This window comes from Eubalaena glacialis, chromosome 18 (assembly GCF_028564815.1).
Source record: "Eubalaena glacialis isolate mEubGla1 chromosome 18, mEubGla1.1.hap2.+ XY, whole genome shotgun sequence".
NCBI lineage: Eukaryota > Metazoa > Chordata > Mammalia > Artiodactyla > Balaenidae > Eubalaena > Eubalaena glacialis.
This window is the reverse complement of record NC_083733.1, coordinates 53,172,181-53,192,560: the sequence shown is the minus strand read 5'-3', so window position 1 is coordinate 53,192,560 and position 20,380 is coordinate 53,172,181. Positions and strand designations below refer to the sequence as shown.

Below are 20,380 nucleotides of genomic sequence, written 5' to 3'. Positions count from 1 at the left end.
TCCCCCATTCCATGAATTCTCTATCATGCAAAATTGTTGCCAACAAATCTTAATCAATAGTAAATTAAAAGTTATTCATAGTCAAACAGTTTTAATTCTTTTTTTCCATTCAAAAAGCAGCTTGAAGATGGGATCTTGGTGGATTTAATCCGTTGCTCTGCTGGTGAGGGGTGTAGAAAAGCTTCCCTGTCCATGGTTCTCCCTAGGCTCAATCTCAGGGATTGGGAGCCCTGCTTCTTTTTCTTCTTCCCCAGGCAACCCGTTGAAAGGGGTGGCTACCCTAGGGTATCTCAAACTGTGGTCCCAGGACCAGCAGCATGACACCTAGGAGTTCGTTAGAGATGCAAATTCATTGGCCCCACCTCAGACCCACTAAATCAATCTCTGGGGATGTAGCTCAGAAAATTGTTTTAAGAAGCCCTCCAGGAGATTCTGATGAAGCTTCTTCAGTTCTACTGCCCGATCAGCTGGCTGTCTGACCTTTTCCTGGCCTCCCTCACCTCCCCTGCCTCTTAGAGCAAAGCCTGGGAGGTTCTTCTAATGGCTAATGGCTGCGCCCTCTTTCCTGAAGCACCACCCCCTTCCTCAAGGACATTGGCTACTCGTCTCTAAGTACCCCTTATACCTCTTCTCCTGCCACTCCCTCTATGATTCCTGCTCCCTCCATTGCTTTCACTTGACCACCCCTCACCCCCTGCTGTGTGATCTAGGCAGGGTGGAGGGGGTGTATTCAAGACCCACCCCCTAGAGTCTACAGCCAATCACCAATAGGAAATATGCTGAGAGAGAGCCCTGCCAAGAAGTATCAACGAGCTGATTAGGAATTAAAGTTCAAGAAAAGCGCTGGATGTTGTTCCATATTTAAAAGAAGAGAATTTGAGAGTTCTTGTGAAGTTTAGTCAATCAAGACTTTTTGAGAGAGTTGTGGAGAGTCCACACTCTGCATCTTTCTCAAGATTGGTCGCTGCCTGAGACCTTTCCCCCACCAGTACACCCCAAATCCACACCCCAAATCCCTTTCCTGAAGTCCCCACTCCCTGCATTGTCTTCTGTCCTAATCTTAGGGATTTGTGGGTGGGGTTGTTGTCCCTACTGTGGTCTTCAAGGATCCCAACCACTTCCTACCACCCCTCATTTGACCTCATAAAATCACATCACCCTCTCATCACCACTGACCAAAAAATAACAGGAAGAATAACTGGGCTAGAACTGAACGTTTTTCTATCTGAGCCAGTTGGCTGAGAATATATGGAATCTGGAGAGTGTGCCTCATCATCATATATATTTGTTTCATCTTTTTCTGCTGATCTGGCAAAGCCGAGGGGAACATCAGACAGAGACCCTCCAAACAAGAAACTTTATAGACAAGGAACACCTCAGGCAATGGACCCACCAGGCAAAGGACTCTTCAATGAAGAGACCATTCAGGCAAGATTCCCAACAGCCAATAGGTTGTTGAGCCAATCGTATTCACTGCTCACCCAAAGGGGATCACCACAAAATAGTGGATTTAACTGCTTTTATTCCCTCTAAGCTCCTTTCAATGGGGATTTTATTGTGGAGGAAATCTTAAAACTTTAGAACCAAGAAATTCTAAGAGGGACCTGTTGGTTTGTGGAGTATGTGTGTGTAATAGAGAGAGAAATACATGTGCTTTTCACGTAGGTGAGTTCATGACTATATTTGGCTTTGATTGTATGTTTGCAAGACTGCATGTGGGCTCAGTTTTGATGGCACGTGACATTGTTTGGAAATGTGAAGGCAAGGAGGCATGAGGTCACTCTGATTCCTGACACTGCCCTACTCAGCCCCCACCTCCAGTGCCCACCCTACCAGGCAACAAGGGTCAATGACTTCCCAGGAGGCACAGGGAGCCCATCAACCTATCACACACACACACACACACACACACACACACACACACAATTTCATAGTCAAACATGGCTTGTTCTCACCTGACATTCCTGGAGCCTTCTTCCTCTGTTTCAGAACTGTCTCTGACATGCCCAGAGCCCACACAGTCTGGGCTTTGCTTCTTTCTCTTTCCAGGCACAAGGTCTCCAGACTCTGTGCCTATAAGAAGAGCAGGAACCTGCTGCATCTCACTCTCCATTCTGCTCAAGGCAGCCAAAGAACCTCAGAAATGTATATCAGATCATATCCTTCCCCAGCTTATAACCTCTGACAGGTTCCCATAGTACTTGGAATAAAATCTTGTTTGTTCAGTCCACAAGCTTGTAAAATTCTATTCTTGTCCTTGGAATTGAGGATTTGGATGACAATATGTCTAGATTTATGTGTGCATGTCTATAAGTGATTCCTCATAAGTACTTTCAGTTTGATTTGAAAACTCAATGCCTTTCTTTGGGTTAGGTGAAACTATTATATTATCCTTTCCCACTATTCATGGACATAAAACCCCATGCAGAACCCAGCTGAGGAGGCTCTGTACTTCCAGAACCCAAGGAACCTCTTAAAGACAAAGCCCAGAGGTCAAAGTGAAGCTCTTATAGGGTCCTTGGCACTTGCACACTTTCTCATTCATTCCTCTAGTTTGGTGCTTCTCAAACTTTAGTTTGCATCAGAATTACCTGGAGGGCTTATTAAAACACAGATTTCAGGCACCATCAGGGTTTCGTACTCAGGAAGTCTGGGGGTGGGTAAGAATTTGCTTTTTAAAGAGATTTCCAGGTGATGTTGACACTGCTGGTCAGCGGACCACACTTTAAAAACCACTGTTCAGGTCTGATTCTTCCCCTGGAGGTCCCATCTCCTGGTTTTCTCCATCAAGGCTGGTCATTCTCTGAGCCCGTGCCAATCTCCTGTGTCATGCTGTACCAAAAGCCCCACCCTCTGCATCTCTTCCATCCTATGACGTTATGGGCTGTCGCTGGAAGGTTGTATCTCTCAGCCATGGCTTTGGTCCCATCCCCAGTGGTCTCCCAGAGCAAACATCATGAAGGCACATCTCCCTTCCATCTCCACAGACCAGGAGAGCTAACAAGAACAAGTGGGTCACTGATGAGAACTTTTCCATATGGGTCACTCTGCTGAATATGTCCGGAATCATGAGTGTTCTCCTCATCATCTTACATGTTTTCCGCCTTTTTCTGATGGCCTGGAAAAGCCAAGGGAAACTCTCAACCACAGAATCTTCAAGCCAAGGAACCAGCAGCCCAGACATCCTTCGGCCATTCAGTCTAACTCTCCAAGGGAATGAGCGCAGACACCTCACTCACTTGCTTTGGGTCCTCTCCAGCGCCACACACAGGGCTATTAATTCAAAGGAAAAGTTGAAAGCCGTCAAAGTGAAAAATTCTAAGGAGGAATTGCTGGCTTGCAGACTGTGTATGAGTTTGAATATGCGCAATTGTATATACTGTGTATGCATCTTGATCTATCACTGAGTCCAGCTACACGACCCTTGTTTCTGTTCCTATTCTTACCAACCTCCTTCCCACCCCAGGGCCTTTGTACTTGCTGTTCCCCCTGCCTGGAACTCTTTTCTCCAGATTTTCTAGTGACTGGCTCCTCTTGTACTTCAGATCTCAGCCTAGATGTTCCTTCTCAGAGGAGCCTTTCCTGCCCATTCAGCCCCACCCCTCAGTCCTGTGTGGCCCCCGGGGGCCCCTCTCCTTCCTCGTTTTAGTTATTCCTCATAGGCCTTGGTCCTCCATCAAATCGTTTCATTTATTTATTTGTGTGTTTTCCCCCCTTCTCTCCCAGTGGCTGTGAATTCCAGGAAAGCCCTGGTCTTGTTTGCCTTAGTTACTACACGGTCCTCAGGGCCCAGCCTAAGTCTAGTGTTCAGCAGGCTCCTCATAGGAATATCAGTCTGCCTATTGCACTCAGATTCGATCTGGAAGTGAGCCCCACACACTATATGTTGAGCCAATCAGGGTTCAAACTGGGAACAACAACGTAAAGGGCAAATAACTGTAACCCAGTGCCCTTATTCACCGAATCAATTAAGAGGGCAGGAAGAAAGGGGATTGGCTAGGTAACACCCCTTACATACAATGAGCCAATCAGAAGCCAGGTCTGGGCACTCGAGGCACACCTATACGGGAGCAGCCAATCATAATGAAGTGGTGGTCAGTAGGGAAACCACGCCCAGTGACTCAAATCCCCAAGACAGCCTCCAGACTAAGAGGCGAAGGGAAGTCCTAGGGATGATAACTAGGTTTGTGATGGGTTATCAGAAAAGCGTGGGGTTGTTTAAATGTGTATGTATGGAGTGTGTGGGGAGAGTTTAGCGGAGGAAAGCAGTTAGAGGGATACATGGAGGGGATAAGGGGGGGGATGGGGAAGGGTAGATAAGGAGTTACCAGAGGATAGAGGAGGGTTGAATTGTGTTATAGGGCCATCATGGCTGTTATATAGGAACATATGTGCTGTGGTGGGTTCTGGCTTGGGGTACTGTCCCCTGGTTTGGGGCAGTGTCTGTTTTCAGTGCCTTTCTAGGTAGAGGGGTTGGTTTGTGGGGGGGGTCCTAATTTCTTGGGAGCTCAGATGTCCCCTCTCTGGGCCCCATTTTCCCATGTCTGCCGATTCCACCTGCCCAGCATCTCCTCCTCAGGCCAAGGTCCATGGCTACTGGGACTGACCCCAGGGACCTAGAGTCCAAGGTTACTCCAATGCAGCAGGTTATCCCGCTGCAGAAGGTCTACCCGATGCAGCCAGTCATCCTGATGTCCTTGAATTCCCCGGAAAATGATTATTTGTTTCTCTCCATCATTTCCTTCTTCTTCATTCTGCTGGCAATACCGGCCCTCGTGTTCTCCCTCAAGGTGGGCACCACCCAGCTATCACCAACTCCCATTTTCCCCAGATCTGCCTCCTCTGTCCCATCCCACCACCCTGCTCCTCCTTAGTGGTCCCTTCTTTTTCCTCTTGGGAGATTTACTCCCTCCCTCTTCACCATCTAGCTGTCCTCGTTCCTTTCCAGGAGCCCCCTCTCTGCTCCACCTCCTCCGGTGTTCTGCCCAGACCCGCACCCTCATCCTGGCTCCCTTCTTTCTTCCTTTTCCACTGAGGGACCGAACCCTGCCCTTTCTTTCCCCACACCACCATTCCTGGTCTTTCACGCCCCACCTCTCCCCAGGGATGCCCCTCCCTCATCTCCCTCCTCCTTGGAAACACTCCCCCCAGCTCGCCTTCATCCCCTCAGACCCGTGAAGCCAACTTCCTTGGGGATCAGAGGAAAGCACAGATCAATTCCAGACTGGCCTTGGGCTTCAGTGTCTCAAGCGTCCTGGTAGGTTCCACTCTGATTATTTGCTCCATTGTAGTCAGAGCCTTGAAGCAGCGAGTATGAGATCATCTTGAAAGCTCACCTCCCTCAGAGAGTTGTGAACTGTACCTCCTGGGTCCTCTTGGAGCCTTTGAACTACCTGTAACCTACCTGTACTGGGGGAAGTTCCCCTCCATCAAATTTTTGAGAGCAATGAAGCTTATGAGGAAGTTTCTGCTTTCCATTCATCTTCTGTATGTATGTGTATGTGCACACATGTTCACATGCCCCTGTGTGTCCACTTCAAAGTTCCATGGGGCTTATTCACATATTAAATGAACATTTATTGGGCATCCACTCTACTGTGCCAGGCACTGTTTTAGGCCTTAGTAACTCAGTGCTGATTCAGAGAGATGAGGTATTTGCCTCCATAAAACTTGCTCTATATTGAGAGGACACAGAAAAAAGAGTAAAATGTAAAGCAACCAGATAGTTCTGGGTCAGCGCTGTCTAATAGAACATTCGACAATGATAGATATGCTCCGTAATCCACTCTGTCTAATATGGTACCCACTAGTCACATGTGGCTGTTGAGCACTTGAAATGCGGCTGGTGCAACTAAAGAGCTCAATGTTTAACGTAACTTAATTATAATTAATTTAAATTAAATTTGCCACATGTGGTCCTGGGCAGCGCAGTTCTAGGTAGTGTCTAAGCAGAACAGCAAGTGCAAAGTCCCTGAGGCAGGAAGAAGCCTGGCTTGTCCCAGGACGAAAAAGAAGACTAGTGGGGTTGGTGTGTAGCAATGGGAGTGCTGCAAAGTAAGTTCAGAGGGTGGGCGGGAGGCAGATCACAGAGAGGCTGGAAGGTGACAGGAAGAAGGTTGGATTTTAGATGTGGAATGAAGCCATTGGAGGTATTAAGCAGGGAGAACACAGGCTCTGGTTTCTGTTTTAAAAAGATTGAGTTCCACGTCTAAATCGAATGCAAAAGGTCTCTGAATAGGTTCTGGTACCAACTCCAATTTTGGAGGGGTGGCCCCCACACCAACAAGCAACTCTTGGACACCAGATGGATGTCCTACAGTTCAACTCAATTATGACACTGCCTGGTGCTAGCATCAGATTCCACGGGGCAAGGGCTCAGTCCTACAAGACAGCTCCCACCCTCCCCAGCCACTCCAGACGCCAGTTGCAAGACTTAGTTGTTACCTGTGCTTCTGACCACCCAGCTACAGATTGGAGTTTCCTACAACCTCTTCTTAGACTTCAGACACCAGTCACAAGTCTGGGTTGTTACTTGTACTTCCGACTGACTGGCTGTAAATCAGAGGTTCTCACGACCCTCCCCTCGGGATTGATTAATTTGTTAGAGTGGCTCACAGAATTCAGAGAAACAATTTACTTACTAGGTTACCAGTTTATTATAAAAGGATATAAGTCAGGAACAGCCAGATGAAAGAGAATAGAGCAAGGTCTGGGGAAAGGGCACAGAGCTTCCGTGTTCTCTTCAGGTGCAACACTCTCTTATCACCTCCACGTGTTCACCAGCCCGGAAGCTTTCTGAACCCATCCTTTTGGGTTTTTATAGAGACTTCTGTCAACTTAAAGAAAAATGCACAATGTAAGAGTTGTGAGTTTAGGTTTTATTCAGAGAACTTACTGAGGACTATAGCCCAGGAAACAGTCTCTCAGTAGCTCTGAGGGGACTGTTGTGAAGAAGAAGGGGAAGAAGCTGGGGTGTGTGTGTGTATATATATTTGGCTAGGGAATATGTGCAGTCAAGCATACATCTTGGTAAAAGATTACTGCTAGTCACAAAGAATAGATAACTCAAGTTAATGATTTTAGTGCTTTTCTATGTGTGGGAAGATGCAAGAATCTGGGGTCATTAAAATTCTTCCTAAGATATACATCTAACTATCTAAGGGCCCTATTTTTCCAAGGCACAGGATGCCTCATGCTGTTTTTCACCCTGCATTCCTCTCAGGGTGCACTCTCAGTGAGAACTGGGTGGTGAGTGATGCTCTTTCTGTTTCTTTGTTTTACACGTCATTACATAATCACAATTGATTAAATTACTGGCCACTGGCAATTGATTCAACCTCCAGCCCCTCTCCCCTCCCCAGAGTTTGGGGAGAGGGGGAAGATGGGTATAGAAAGTTCCAACCCTCTAATCACTTGGTTGGTTCCCCTGGCAACCATCCTTCATCCTTAGGTTACCCAAGGGCTTTCCAAAAGTCACCACTGATATAACAAAAGACATCTTATTGCTCTTATCACAGGAAATTTCAAGGGTTTGGGGAGTTCTGGGCTAGGACCGGGGATGAAGACCAAATATATATATATTAGTGCAATTTAGTCACCACAGGGGTGATTTATAAAGATACTGATAGTAAACAAAAAGGTAAAAAAAAATTACAGCATTTTATGTTTTTTAAATGGCACCCATTAAAGACTGAAATAGTCAAAATTTGAGACACTTTTACACACTCAGTACTTTAAAAGTTCACAGACAAAAATGAATTAAAAGTCACTTTAAAAAATCTAGGGCTTCCCTGGTGGCGCAGTGGTTGAGAATCTGCCTGCCAATGCAGGGGACACGGGTTCGAGCCCTGGTATGGGAAGATCCCACATGCCGTGGAGCGACTAGGCCTGTGAGCCACAACTACTGAGCCTGCGCGTCTGGAGCCTGTGCTCCGCGACAAGAGAGGCCGCAACAGTGAAAGGCCAGTGCACCGCGATGAAGAGTGGCCCTCGCTCTCCACAACTAGAGAAAGCCCTCGCACAGAAACCCAACACAGCCAAAAATAAATAAATAAATTAAAAAAAAAAAAAATCTAGGTTTTCACTTCTGCTTGGGAAAAAACTTCATGGTAGCAGTTTCTAAAACCCATCCTTGTTGTTCAGGAACAATTAGTGTTGGCACCAGAGGATCCTATTTGCAAATAGTGGGTGAAAGAGTCAGTCCACAGAACATAATTTGGCCAGGGCTGACTTGCACTCTTGCTTTCCAGCCTTCCATGGCTAAATGGCAGTAAGTCAGATAGGAACAGGCTTTGGACCACAAGCTCTGGCTTATCAGGAGGCAGTCTAGATGAGACATCTCATGGTTTGGAATACAGCAGCCCGTTCAGCTTCATATGAAAAGGACAGTGTCAAAGAGTGGGGTTACCCAGTGAATAGCTTGGTAGCCGTCATTTCACTTTACCCCTATAGTTTTTAACAAGAGCATCCTGTGTGGGGATATGGGGAAAGCTGGGCTTGAGGGACATGCTAAAAAGGGAATAGTATCTGTGACTGTTGACAACAACAAGCTCACAAGCTTGATGCTGGTCTAACCAAGTCAGCCTGCAGAGGTGCTGACCTATTGGCCTTCCTACCTACTCAGGTGCTTCAGGTTCCCATCCCTGCCACCTACCCCACCCCGCCAGTGAGACTTCTGATTGGAAGTCGGTAGACAGGGGAATTCAATGTTGGCACATGGATGAAAGGATGAGGCAAAGGACCAACGGGTTATCTAGTAAACAATAAAAAAACTACCTACCCACAACGATTTTCCCAGGCCAACATCACAAGAAAAGAAGCAAGTCATCACTTGCTTCTGCTGGCCCAGTATGTGTGGCCACTCCCTGAGTGGCTGGAAAGGTGGGGAGCCGCCAATACGAGGAGCAGGCAGGTGCCCAGCTCCTTATCACCTTGGTCCACCTATCTGCACACCCCATGCTTCTACCTCCCGGAGTCCTTGAAATAAGACCCAGGGAAGGATCCTTGGGCTTCGCATTAAAACCACCTTGCTGCCAGTGGAGGTCTGACGGGATCCAATAGTTGTTACTAAGAGAAACCATAATTCAAAAAGAGTCATGTACCAAAATGTTCATTGCAGCTCTATTTACAATAGCCAGGATATGGAAGCAACCTAAGTGTCCATCATTGGATGAATGGATAAAGAAGATGTGGCACATATATACAATGGAATATTACTCAGTCATAAAAAGAAACGAAATTGAGCTATTTGTAGTGAGGTGGATGGAGTTAGAGTCTGTCATACAGAGTGAAGTAAGTCAGAAAGAGAAAAACAAATACAGTATGCTAACACACATATATGGAATCTAAGGGAAAAAAAAAAGGCATGAAGAACCTAGTGGCAAGACGGGAATAAAGACACAGACCTACTAGAGAATGGACTTGAGGATATGGGGAGGGGGAAGGGTAAGCTGTGACAAAGTGAGAGAGTGGCATGGACATATATACACTACCAAACGTAAAATAGATAGCTGGTGGGAAGCAACCGCATAGCACAGGGAGATCAGCTCAGTGCTTTGTGACCACCTAGAGGGGTGGGATAGGGAGGGTGGGAGGGAGGGAGATGCAAGAGGGAAGAGATATGGGAATGTATGTATATGTATAACTGATTCACTTTGTTATAAAGCAGAAATTAACACACCATTGTAAAGCAATTATACTCCAATACAGATGTTAAAAAAAAAAAAAGCAATTCAAAATCAAAAAAAAAGAAGAAGAAAAAAGTGCTCTTGCAAAAGGGGCAGGTTAGATGCGGGAGGTGATAGGAATACTCTTTAGAAAAAACTCAAATCCCTCTGCTTGTCAATGCCCAAAAGGCTGAGGCCACGCAGGGCACAATCTGCAGTTTGGTCCACGGGAGCACTGAGTGGGCAAGGCAGCGAGTATGAGGAGGCGCCCTCACTGCCTGACTCATGGGAGCAATTAACCATCCTTTTTGGCTGGGGGAGCATCAAAGAGCCGGGATGCCTTCTTGCACAGCAGAGAGAACCCGTAGATCTGGGGAGCGATGAGGAAGGCGTTGGCCACACTGCAGTAGAAAGGAATGTGGAAGGGCACTTGGAGCAGGCTCAGTCCCTGCTGATGGCCGTAGGACCAGTACATGAAGGGGAAAAGGAGGATCCGACATAAGAAGAAGGTGGTCAGCGTGAGGATTCCATTCACCTTGTACAGCAGGGTGTGCTGCTGCTTTGGCTGAATCAGAACTCTGCCCAGCGACACAAATGGAGTACTCAATTCTGCCGTGAAGATGCAGCCAGCAAAGAAGTCCCCAAGCTCTCCCCTAAGCCTCTGTGCAACCGGCACAAGGACAAACAGAATAACTGCATGCTGCGTGATCATGAGGCGGTTTTTACTGAGGAAGTTTCGAAAAATGGCGAGGGAATGTCTGCTGCTCTGGTCCCCAGTTCGGTACCAATCACAGAGGTACATGGCGTAGGAGTCCTAGATCATGTATGGAATCAAAAACCAGACATATTCTCAGGCAAGCCAGTGTCTGTCGGTGATCACGTGGCTCCAGGAACGGATGATGATGATCGCAGACCCGGTGGCCAACCCAGCCTGCACTGAAGAAACCAGCCTGGTGCAGATTATCACGCAGTCGTTGTGGGTCCAGGCGGGCCGCGCGCGCCGCAGCCCCCAGGTGCAGAGCCCGAAGAGCCCCGGGAAGAAGAGCGAGCCCCAGGCCAGCGGCAGCAGCATGGGTGCTCGGGGTCGGGCGCCTCGCTCGGTGTCCTCGGCGTGGCTCGGTCGGCTCCGCGCGCGCAGCTCCGGCCCTGGCACGGCCCGCCCGCCCCTATTTCTACCCTCCGCCCTCCGGCCCCGGCCCCGGCCCCGGCCCCGGCCCGCCGCGATTCCGGCCGCCGCCGGGCGCTGCTGTATTTATTTTTATAAATTGCAATATCACAGTCCCCCTCCATAACAGCTAGGGGAAAAAAGGGAGAAACTAAGAAATTTATATTTTTTAAAGATGGTGAAGGGCTTTGGATGCAAGTAAGTCTAAAAGAATTAAATTCCAGAGAATAAGGAGCCCTTCCTCCTTAAGTGGACATTGGTGGTCACTCCCTGGGGCACTTGTTGAGTCTCGGCAAGGGGACGTGGAAGACTGGGCTTAACACGAGCTGAGGGACTCTGTTTGGTAAAGAAAAACCAGTGGAGCGTTAATGGCTATTAGGGAGACATGAGAGATTAGAAACTAAAGGAGCTGAATGTGTGCAATTGGGTTTTCCTGCCTGCCAGTTTTCCCCATAAGATTTTTCTGAATTCTTGCCAAAATGAGTAGCTGGGGTTGGATTAGAAAGTTTGCCTCACTGGAAGGAGAAGCAATAAACATGATAAGCATGTTTATAGAACATGACAATTTGATTCTAAAGTGTTTGGGGGGGGTAGGGATAAGTTGGGAGATTGGGATTGACATACACACACTACTATATATAAAACAGATAACTAATAAGGACCTACTGTATAGCACAGGGAACTCTACTCAATATTCTGTAATGGCCTATATGGGAAAAGAGTCTAAAAAAGAGTGGATCTATGTATATGTATAACTAACTCACTTTACTGTACACCTGAAACTAACACAACATTGTAAATCAACTATACTCCAATAAAAATTAAAAATAAAATAAAATAGCGCTTCCCTGGTGGCGCAGTGGTTAAGAATCCGCCTGCCAATGCAGGGGACACGGGTTCGAGCCCTGGCCCGGGAAGATCCCACATGCCGTGGAGCAACTAAGCCCATGCGCCACCACTACTGAGCCTGAGCTCTACAGCCCGTGAGCCACAACTACTGAGCCCGCGTGCCACAACTACTGAAGCCCACGTGCCTAGAGCCTGTGCTCCACAATAAGAGAAGCCACCGTGATGAGAAGCCCACACACCGCACTGAAGAGTAACCCCTGCTCGCTGCAAATAGAGAAAGCCACGCACAGCAACAAAGAACCAAAGCAGCCAAAAATAAATAAATAAAATAAATTTATTTAAAAAAATAAATAAATAAAATAAAACATATGGGGAAAATCAAAGCCTCTAGAAGAGCTACAACAATCTTGAAGAAGAACATGGTTGGGGGTTCACACTATATAACTTTCAATGCTTACTGTAAGACCTACAGTATGACGGTGTGATATTGGTATAAATAAAGACAAAGAGACCAGTGAAGCAAAACAAAGAGTGCAGACATAGACTAACATGTACACAGTCACTTGGTTTAAGACAAAGTTGCCAGTTTAATACAATGGGGTCAGGAAAGTCTTGTCAATTAATGCTAATGAAACTGTGTATCAATATAGTGAAAAAATGAATCTTGAATCCTTCCTTACTTCATACCACATCATTTTTTGCATAATGTCAGCCTACAACTGTGCTGTCCAGGATGCTAGCTATGAAATTAATTCAGGATGGATCACAGACCTAGATATGAAAGCTAAAACTATAAAACTTCTATGAGAAAACACAGGAGAGTATTTTTTATAACCTTTGGATAGGTAGACAAAGATTTACTAAACAAGACTCAAAAAAACCTAAGCATAATATTTAAAATAATTGGATTTTATTAAAATTTAACACTTCTTGTGAAGACACCACTAAGAATGTGAAAAGTCATCACAAATTGAAAGAAAATATTTGCAAAAAGAAAAAAGCAAGCAGTTCAGCTTTTTTAATGAACAAAAACATGAACATGCATTTCACAAAATATAATTTCGACGCGGCCATAGCATGTGCAGGGTGATTGACATCCTTCGTCATTAGGGAAATTCAAATTAAAACCAAAATTAAAAAGACTGTTGTCAACAAATTTTAGCAAGAATGTAGGAATCCATCTGTATTCATTGGTTGCAAGAAGAAAACCAATTCTTTTACAGAACAAGAAGCACAGAGTAGCACTGACCTGAAACAAATAGACTGCCAGATAATTCTCCAGCAAAGATGGGTTTATTTGGGATCAGCAGAGAATTGCAATTGGGGTCTGCGACCATGGCGAGCCATGTGCAAGTCCCCGAAATCCAAGGGAAGGGGGACACTTTTAAGTGGGGAAAAGGAAGTTGGGAAAGCTATAGTAAACAAAGAGCTGAGGGCTTTTCATTGACTGAATCCTTGTCAGGAAAGAAGAGGCATCTTTCTTCTTCCTGTTGGGCTCTGCTATTGATGCAGGGCACAAGAGCGCCCCCTTCTGGTCTTCTAGCTCTACTTGATTAAGATTTCTTTTTACTAATCTTTTACAGTAGGCAGGCTCCAGGCACAAGTACCTAGCTCTGTTTTCAGCTTTTCTCCTAGTCCTGCCCTTATACCTGGTTTTGTGGATAAAGCAGACTCTAGATTGTGTAATCTAAGGGAACTTCAGAAGTTGGGTGAGCCCCTGGGGAGAGCATGAGGCGGCACAGCCCTTGAAGTTCACTCTTGCTTGCTGACACTCCACCAAGCAATGGCTCTGGGCAGTGTTGCACAGTAAACCCTTAGTGGTTAGAGGGAGTGATGGTCTCCCTGGGATGTAGCCCACTGGCCAAGAGACACATGACCACCAGCCGTGGGATCCACCAGGCAAGAAATACACCAGCCAAGGAACTCTCAGCCATGGAAGGGGGTTCTCATTCTTATTGGCCTGTGTTGGCGATTTCTCTGGTATGAGATGAGGGGCACCGTAGGGCAGTATGATTTCTGCCTACACGACCCCTACACCTTCCAGCTTCCATGCTTGCAGGGACTGACGAGGGTGACTGCCTAAGATGTGAAGGGCATCGCTGAGTCCATCATCTTAGGAGATCGACACACACATGCACAGACAGATACAGACACACTCAGGTCCCACGTGGCTTGTTCCTGGCTGAGGTTTCCTGGCGCCTTCTCTCTGCCAGATGCTCTCCCTTTCCATATCCAAATCCCACCATGTCCAAGGGACCCAGGGGTCAGGGCACTGCCCCATTCTTTCTAAGAATGAAACTGCCAGGCTCTGTCCTCAGGCAAAACAGAAACCTTCTGGCTTCCACTCTCCATTCTGCTCAGGGCAGCCGGAGCAACCCCACAACCTAAATCAGATTCTCTCCTTCCTTGGCTTAAACCCTCCATGTTCCCATGGCTCTTGGGATCAAACCCAAATCCCTCACCCAGGTGTTCAGGGTCTGCCTTGGTCTGCTCCTCTCCTCTTGCCTCCACACTCTAGCCGCACTGCCTTTGTTTCTGTTTCTGGATCACACAACTCTCTTTCCCACCTCAGGACCTTTGCACTTGCCATCCCCCCTGCCTGGAACTCTTTCACCCTGATCTTCTCATGGCTAGCCCCTTATCCAGGCTTGGATGTCCTCTCCCCAGACAGGTCTTCCTTGACCTCCTCACTCCCCATATCACCTTGTGTCACCCTCCTGGGTCCCTATCCCTTATGTCCTAGTTATTTCCCATAGCCCTTGGTCCTCTCTGAAATCATTTAGTTTATTTATTCAGGTTTTCCCTGTACATCTCCCCATCTTCCCCATGAACTGCAAACTCCGGGAGGGCCGTGGCTTTGTCTCTCTTGGTTGCCACTTGGCCTTCAAGAGCAGAGCACTGCCTGGTGCACTGTAGGCTTCCAATACTTCCATGTTAAAAAAAATTACATCCTGCCCTTTGCCTATCAAAGAATCAGCCCAGAATGTACTAGCCAGTACTTGAGGCCCACCCACTTCATTCACTGAGTCAATCAGGAGTTCAAACTGGGAACAACAACAAAAGCAAATAGTTGAGGACTTTCCTGGTGGCGCAGTGGTTAAGAATCTATCTGCCAATGCAGGGGACATGGGTTCGAGCCCTGGTCCGGGAAGATCCCACATGCCACGGAGTAACTAATGCGCTTCAACTACTGAGCCTGCGCTCTAGAGCCCGCGAGCCGCAACTACTGAAGCCCGCGCGCCTAGAGCCCGTGCTCCGCAACAAGAGAAGCCACCGCGATGAGAAGCCTGCCACTGCAACGAAGAGTAGCCCCCGTTCGCTGCAACTAGAGAAAGCCCGCGCGTAGCCACAAAGACCCAACACAGCTAAAAATAAGTAACTAAATTAATTTTTTTAAAAAGGCAAATAGTTGAAACCCCACATCTTTGTTCATTGAATCAATCAAGAGGACAGGCAGAGAACAGGGGTGGGGGAGCGTGCCTAAGTAATGCTTCCTTAGTACATTGACCCAACCAGAATCTGGGTCTAAATGCTTGAGGCACCGCCCTCCCAGCATCCTCCGTATCAGGGAAGCCAATCACAATAAAGTGGTAACCAACAGAGGCCACGCCACCGCTGTGACTCGACTCGCCAGGGCAGCCCCAGGACTAGGATGAGCGGACAGCTGTGGCATTAACTGTGGGTGATGATCGGGAAATAGTGGGGAGTTTAAGGGAACAGGGAGGGAGTCAGGAGAGGACAGCCAGAGCTAATATGGGATAGACAGGGGGATGATGGGTGTCTGAGTGTCCAGGAGGGAATTGTAGGGTCGCAGGAAAGTTTTTGGGGAAAAGGAAGGGATTTTCCCCAAAAAACTTTGGGGAAAGTTGGAAGAAGGAGGGGAAAGATGTGGGAAGGAGGCTGGAGGTTAGAAAAGAATGGGAAAAGGTTATGGGAGACAAAGAGAAGATTATAGGGGTCCAGGAGAGGGTTACATGGGATAAGGAGGTTCTTGTGGGATAGGGAGAGGGTTAGGAAAGGACCAGGGGGAGGTTATGGAGTCTCAAGAAGGGGTTCTGGGGGAGACAGGAAGGAATTTATATGAAAAAATTGAAGGGTGTATAGAGGCAGGGGAGTGTAGGACAGAGAAGTTATAGGAGGGGGCTATGGGGAGCAGGAAGGGGGTTATGGGGAACAGGGAGGTTATGGGAGGATGGATGGGTTATGGGAAGTGTTATAACGGACAGGAAGAGTGTTACAGGATCAGGGAGAGGAGTGAAGCAGGACCAGGACAGAGTTACAGGATGGGGAATATGAGGTATGTTGCCAAATCTTGGCTCCCTATGCACTGATGCCTAATAAAAATATGGAGACAGAGATTTGGAAGATAAGAAGTAGAGAGGCTTTTTATTTTCTTTGCCAGGCAAAGGGAAGACACAGTAGGCTAGCACCTCAAGAACTGCCCCACCCCATCCTGGGGAATTACCGAGGGTCTTATAGGTGGAACTCGCAGTCCAGGGTAAGTGATAAGGATCAAAGTGGTGAAGGTCTTGCATTCTTCTTCTTCTTGCAACATTTTAAAACAGTCACTGCTGGCATCAGGCAGCCTGGTAATTGGGTCCGTTCAACCCTGGGTTACCGGCCTGTGACCTCCTTTCTGAAATGTAAACAGCTACAAGGGGTGATTTGCTACAAGAGAATGCAGCGAGAGTAAATGCTGGGTGCAGGGTACAATTCCTATGGAATCAGAGAGCTTTGTTTAGCTTTGTGAAGGACAAGTCTAGCTACAAGTGTGTGTTAGTAGTAACAGCTAAAGAATAACCAAGATTGCTTAACTCTTTCAGGCCTGTTTATGCTGTTTCCCCTGCCTGTTCATTGTTGCTTATTTTCCTTGTTTATCAGAAAAGTCACATTTCTATTTTTGCTGCAACAGGTACAGACAAAGGATTACAGAAGTGACGAGAGGGTTAGAGGGGTGCAGAGAGTAAGTAATCATCTAAAGCAGTGGTTCTCAAAGCCTGGTCCCTAGCCTGCAGTAGCAGCCTCACCTGGGAACTTGTTAGAAATGCACATTCTTGAACCCTGCCCCAGAGCTAAGGAATCAGCAACTCTGGGGATGGGGCTCAGCTTTCTGTTTCAATAAGTCCTCCAGGTGACTCAGTTGTATGCTCAAGTTTTAGCATCACTGGGCTAAAGTGACCATTTAATTTAACCTCCAAACTGAGCACTTTTTAGACTAAAAGGGGAGTGCTCAATAATTGGGTAAGACCAGGCTTAACTAACTGGACAGCACCGGCAAACCGGGATGGAGCACGTTATTGGAGAGCAGGAATGGGTTTAGGGAGACAGAAGAAACATGCAGGGTTTCTAAGTTACTTGGAGGGTGTTATAGGGCCAGTGGGAGTATTATATGGAGCCATTGTGGTGTCACAGTGTCCATTTTCCCATAGTGGTGGCCAGGGTCATTGTGGGGCAAGTATTTCCAGCACCCTCCTATTGGTGGGGTTGGTTCTGCGAGTCCCCGTTACTCAGCATCTGCTGACCTTTCTTGGTCCCTCTGTACACCCCACCCCCTCTGCTGGAGTCCATGGCTGCTGTGGCTGATGTCTGGGCCACAGAGTTCAAGGTCACTGTGATGCAGCCCGTCTACAAGACAGCCTTCAATATTCCTGTGAAGGACTACACGCTGCTGTCCATTTTTTCAGTTTTCTACTTCTTCCCACTGGGGAAAACTGCCAGAGTTCTCCTGCTTGGTGAGTGGGGATGAGCCATAGTTCTGCCTCTGCAGAGCACCCCCAAGCCTGCCCCCTTTCCCCTTCCATGGGTGCCACAGGAGCTGGCCCCTGCCCAGCTCCCCCTCCTCTCTAGTACTAGCCCCAACCCTTTCTCCATCCCACCCTCCCTGCTACCCTGGGATTTGTCCCGACCCTGTTCACCATCCTGCTGACCCTGCTTCTTCCCTCAGATCCCCGTGTGCCCCTTCCTACCTGGTCCTGCCCAGGCCCCCTGCACCATCTCACTCCATTGCTTCCTCCTCTCCTCCACCTCATCCTTCCTCCCCTGACCCTGATCGTGGGCTCCAGGTTCTCTCCAGGGGACCCTTCCTTTATTTTGCCCCTTTTTAGAAAGACATCAGCCTGTCTTCACCTCCACAGACATGGAAAGCAAACAGTTTGGAAAACAAAGTCAGAGCAAAGAAAAATTCTAAGTTGGCCTCGGGCTTCAGCAACGTGGCCATCATTCTAGGCCACTTAGTGCTGCTGTTCATCTTTGTGCCACAAGACAACTCAGAACACCTAGCAGAACCATGAGCCGGGAGACCTTTTTGGCGTGTCCTGCGCCCCTCATAGTACCAGGCCTTCTTGCTCCCCTGGGAACTTTTGGACTTGGATTTGGACAGTAGTACCCTGTCCCTGCCCCATGGAGGAAGCCTCCCCTCTGCCATCTCTTCTGGGAGCGGTCCATGTGATGCCTTCTGCGTGACTGTGTATATGTATTTGTGTGGTTGGTATATGCCTTTACACGACCCCACGTACTAACAGCTCCTGTTAGTATCCTGGAGGCTTCATCCATTCATTCATTCAACAGGTTATTGCACACTTCCTGTGTGCTAGGCATTGGGCTAGGGTCACAGGACTCAGTGCTGAATGGGACAGATTAGGCCATGACTTCAGAAAATATATGTTATTTTGAGGGAAGTTAGAACATAAATAAGAAAACGCAACTTGACAAGGTTACTTCGGACCATCATAAATAATATAAAGGAGGCTGGAGGATGGGAGGGAGACACATATGATAATGCGTTCAGGAAAACCTCTCTTTTGGCGGGGGGGTTGTGAAAGTTTATTGAAGTATAGTTGATTCACAATGTTGTGTTCGTTTCTGGTGTACAGCAAAGTGATTCAGTTATACAGATATATACATATATATATACTTTTTCATATTCTTTTCCATTATGGTTTATCACAGGATATTGAATATATTTCCCTGTGCTATACAGTAGGACCTTGTCGTTTATCCATATAATAGTTCGCATCTGCTATTCCTAAACTCCCACTCCATAACTCCCCAACCCCTTGCCAATCACAAGTCTGTTCTCTATGTCTGTGAGTCTGTTTCTGTTTCATAGATAAGTTCATTTGTGCCGTATTTTCGATTCCACATACAAGTGATATCATATGATATTTGTCTTTCTCTTTCTGATTTACTTCACTTACTATGATCATCTCTAGGTCCATCCATGTAGCTGCAATGGCATTATTTCATTATTTTTTATGGCTGAGTAGTATTCCATTGTATATATATATATACCGCATCTTTTTTATCCATTCATCTGTCGATGGACATTTAGGTTGTTTCCATGTCTTGGCTATTGTAAATAGTGCTGCTATGAACATAGGGGTGCATGTATCTAGGAAAAGCCTCTCTTAAGAGGTGACATTTGAGCTGCGGCCTGCCTGAAGCATGAGAAGGAGAGGGCTATAGAATTATCAGGAGAAGAGAGAATCAAGCAGACAGAATACCAAGTGTAATCTTCCCGAGGTAAGAAAGAGTAGGAAAAGGGGAAAAGCCAGCAAGCCTGGAGGATAGCCATGGGAATATGTTAAGAAGTCAGTGTGGAATGGTGAGCAGGGAACATATCACCCAGAGCCATGAGGTCATGGTAGCCATGTTCATGGTGTGGAGTTTGGATCTGAAGTGTGAAGGGAAGCCATTGGAGATATTAAGCAGGAAAGCACAAGATCTGACTACTCTCTTAAAAGGTCCAAATTCCATGCCTGGAGGATGTAGAAGGTCATGGCAGAACGTTTTCCTCCATAACAATTATGAATAAAGGAATAAACTAAAAATTCATATTTTAAAGTCATCAAAGAACTATGGAATGTAAAGGGTAAAATCTCAAGAAGCTAACTTCCAGTGAACAAAGGATCCATCTTAAGTAAACAGAAATCAGACAGTTTTTCTCCTTTCTGGGGATTTTAACCAAATGTTGGCACAGGTGGATAAAGAGTTGGGCCTGTGACAGAGGGACTGTTCTGGGGAAAGAGAAATGAGAAAAGCTTTTTAAAGTCAAATGGGCTGGTGTGGCAGGTTGAAGGCTGGAGTGCATAGCCAAATGCACAGCTGAAAAATACAGTATCGGAAATTAAGAATTATTTTGCTGGGCTTAACAACATCCTGGATGCAGTAGAAAAGATCAATATATTCAAACCAATTTAATAGAAATTATCCAAACTGAAGCACAGAGAGGAAAAGGAAGGAAAAGGATCACACTGTCTGAGTGCTATCAGACACTATCTAGTTGTCTAACATAGTTGTAATTGGAGTCCTATATGTAGCGGAGCTCTGGTACAGAACAGATTCAATATGTGAAAAGATAATGGCTGAAAATTTTCTCTAAATCATGGAAAAACGTTAATCCAGAGATTCCAGAAGCTCAGAAAGGTCGGGAGAGAAAATCTTTAAAGCAGCTGTATCCATCAGGATTCTCCAGAGAACAGAATAGAGATGAGATAGAAAGATAGGGAGATAGAGAGAGAGAGAGGGAGGGTGAGGGAGAGAATGAGATTTATTTTAAGAAATTGGCTTATGTGATTGTGCGGGATGGCAAATCTGAAATTTGTAGAGCAGACTGGCAGCCTGGAAATTCAAATAAGAGTTGACGTTGTCATCTTTACTCCGAAATGCGTAGGGCAGGTCAGCAGTGTGGAAACTCAGGCAG

At 46.7% G+C, this 20,380-nt stretch overlaps 1 pseudogene; it reads right to left on the bottom strand.

Moving 5' to 3' along the window:
- Nucleotides 1–9,960: 9,960 nt before the first annotated feature.
- On the bottom strand, nucleotides 9,961–10,737 carry LOC133078949 (TLC domain-containing protein 3A-like; annotated as a pseudogene).
- Nucleotides 10,738–20,380: the final 9,643 nt, after the last annotated feature.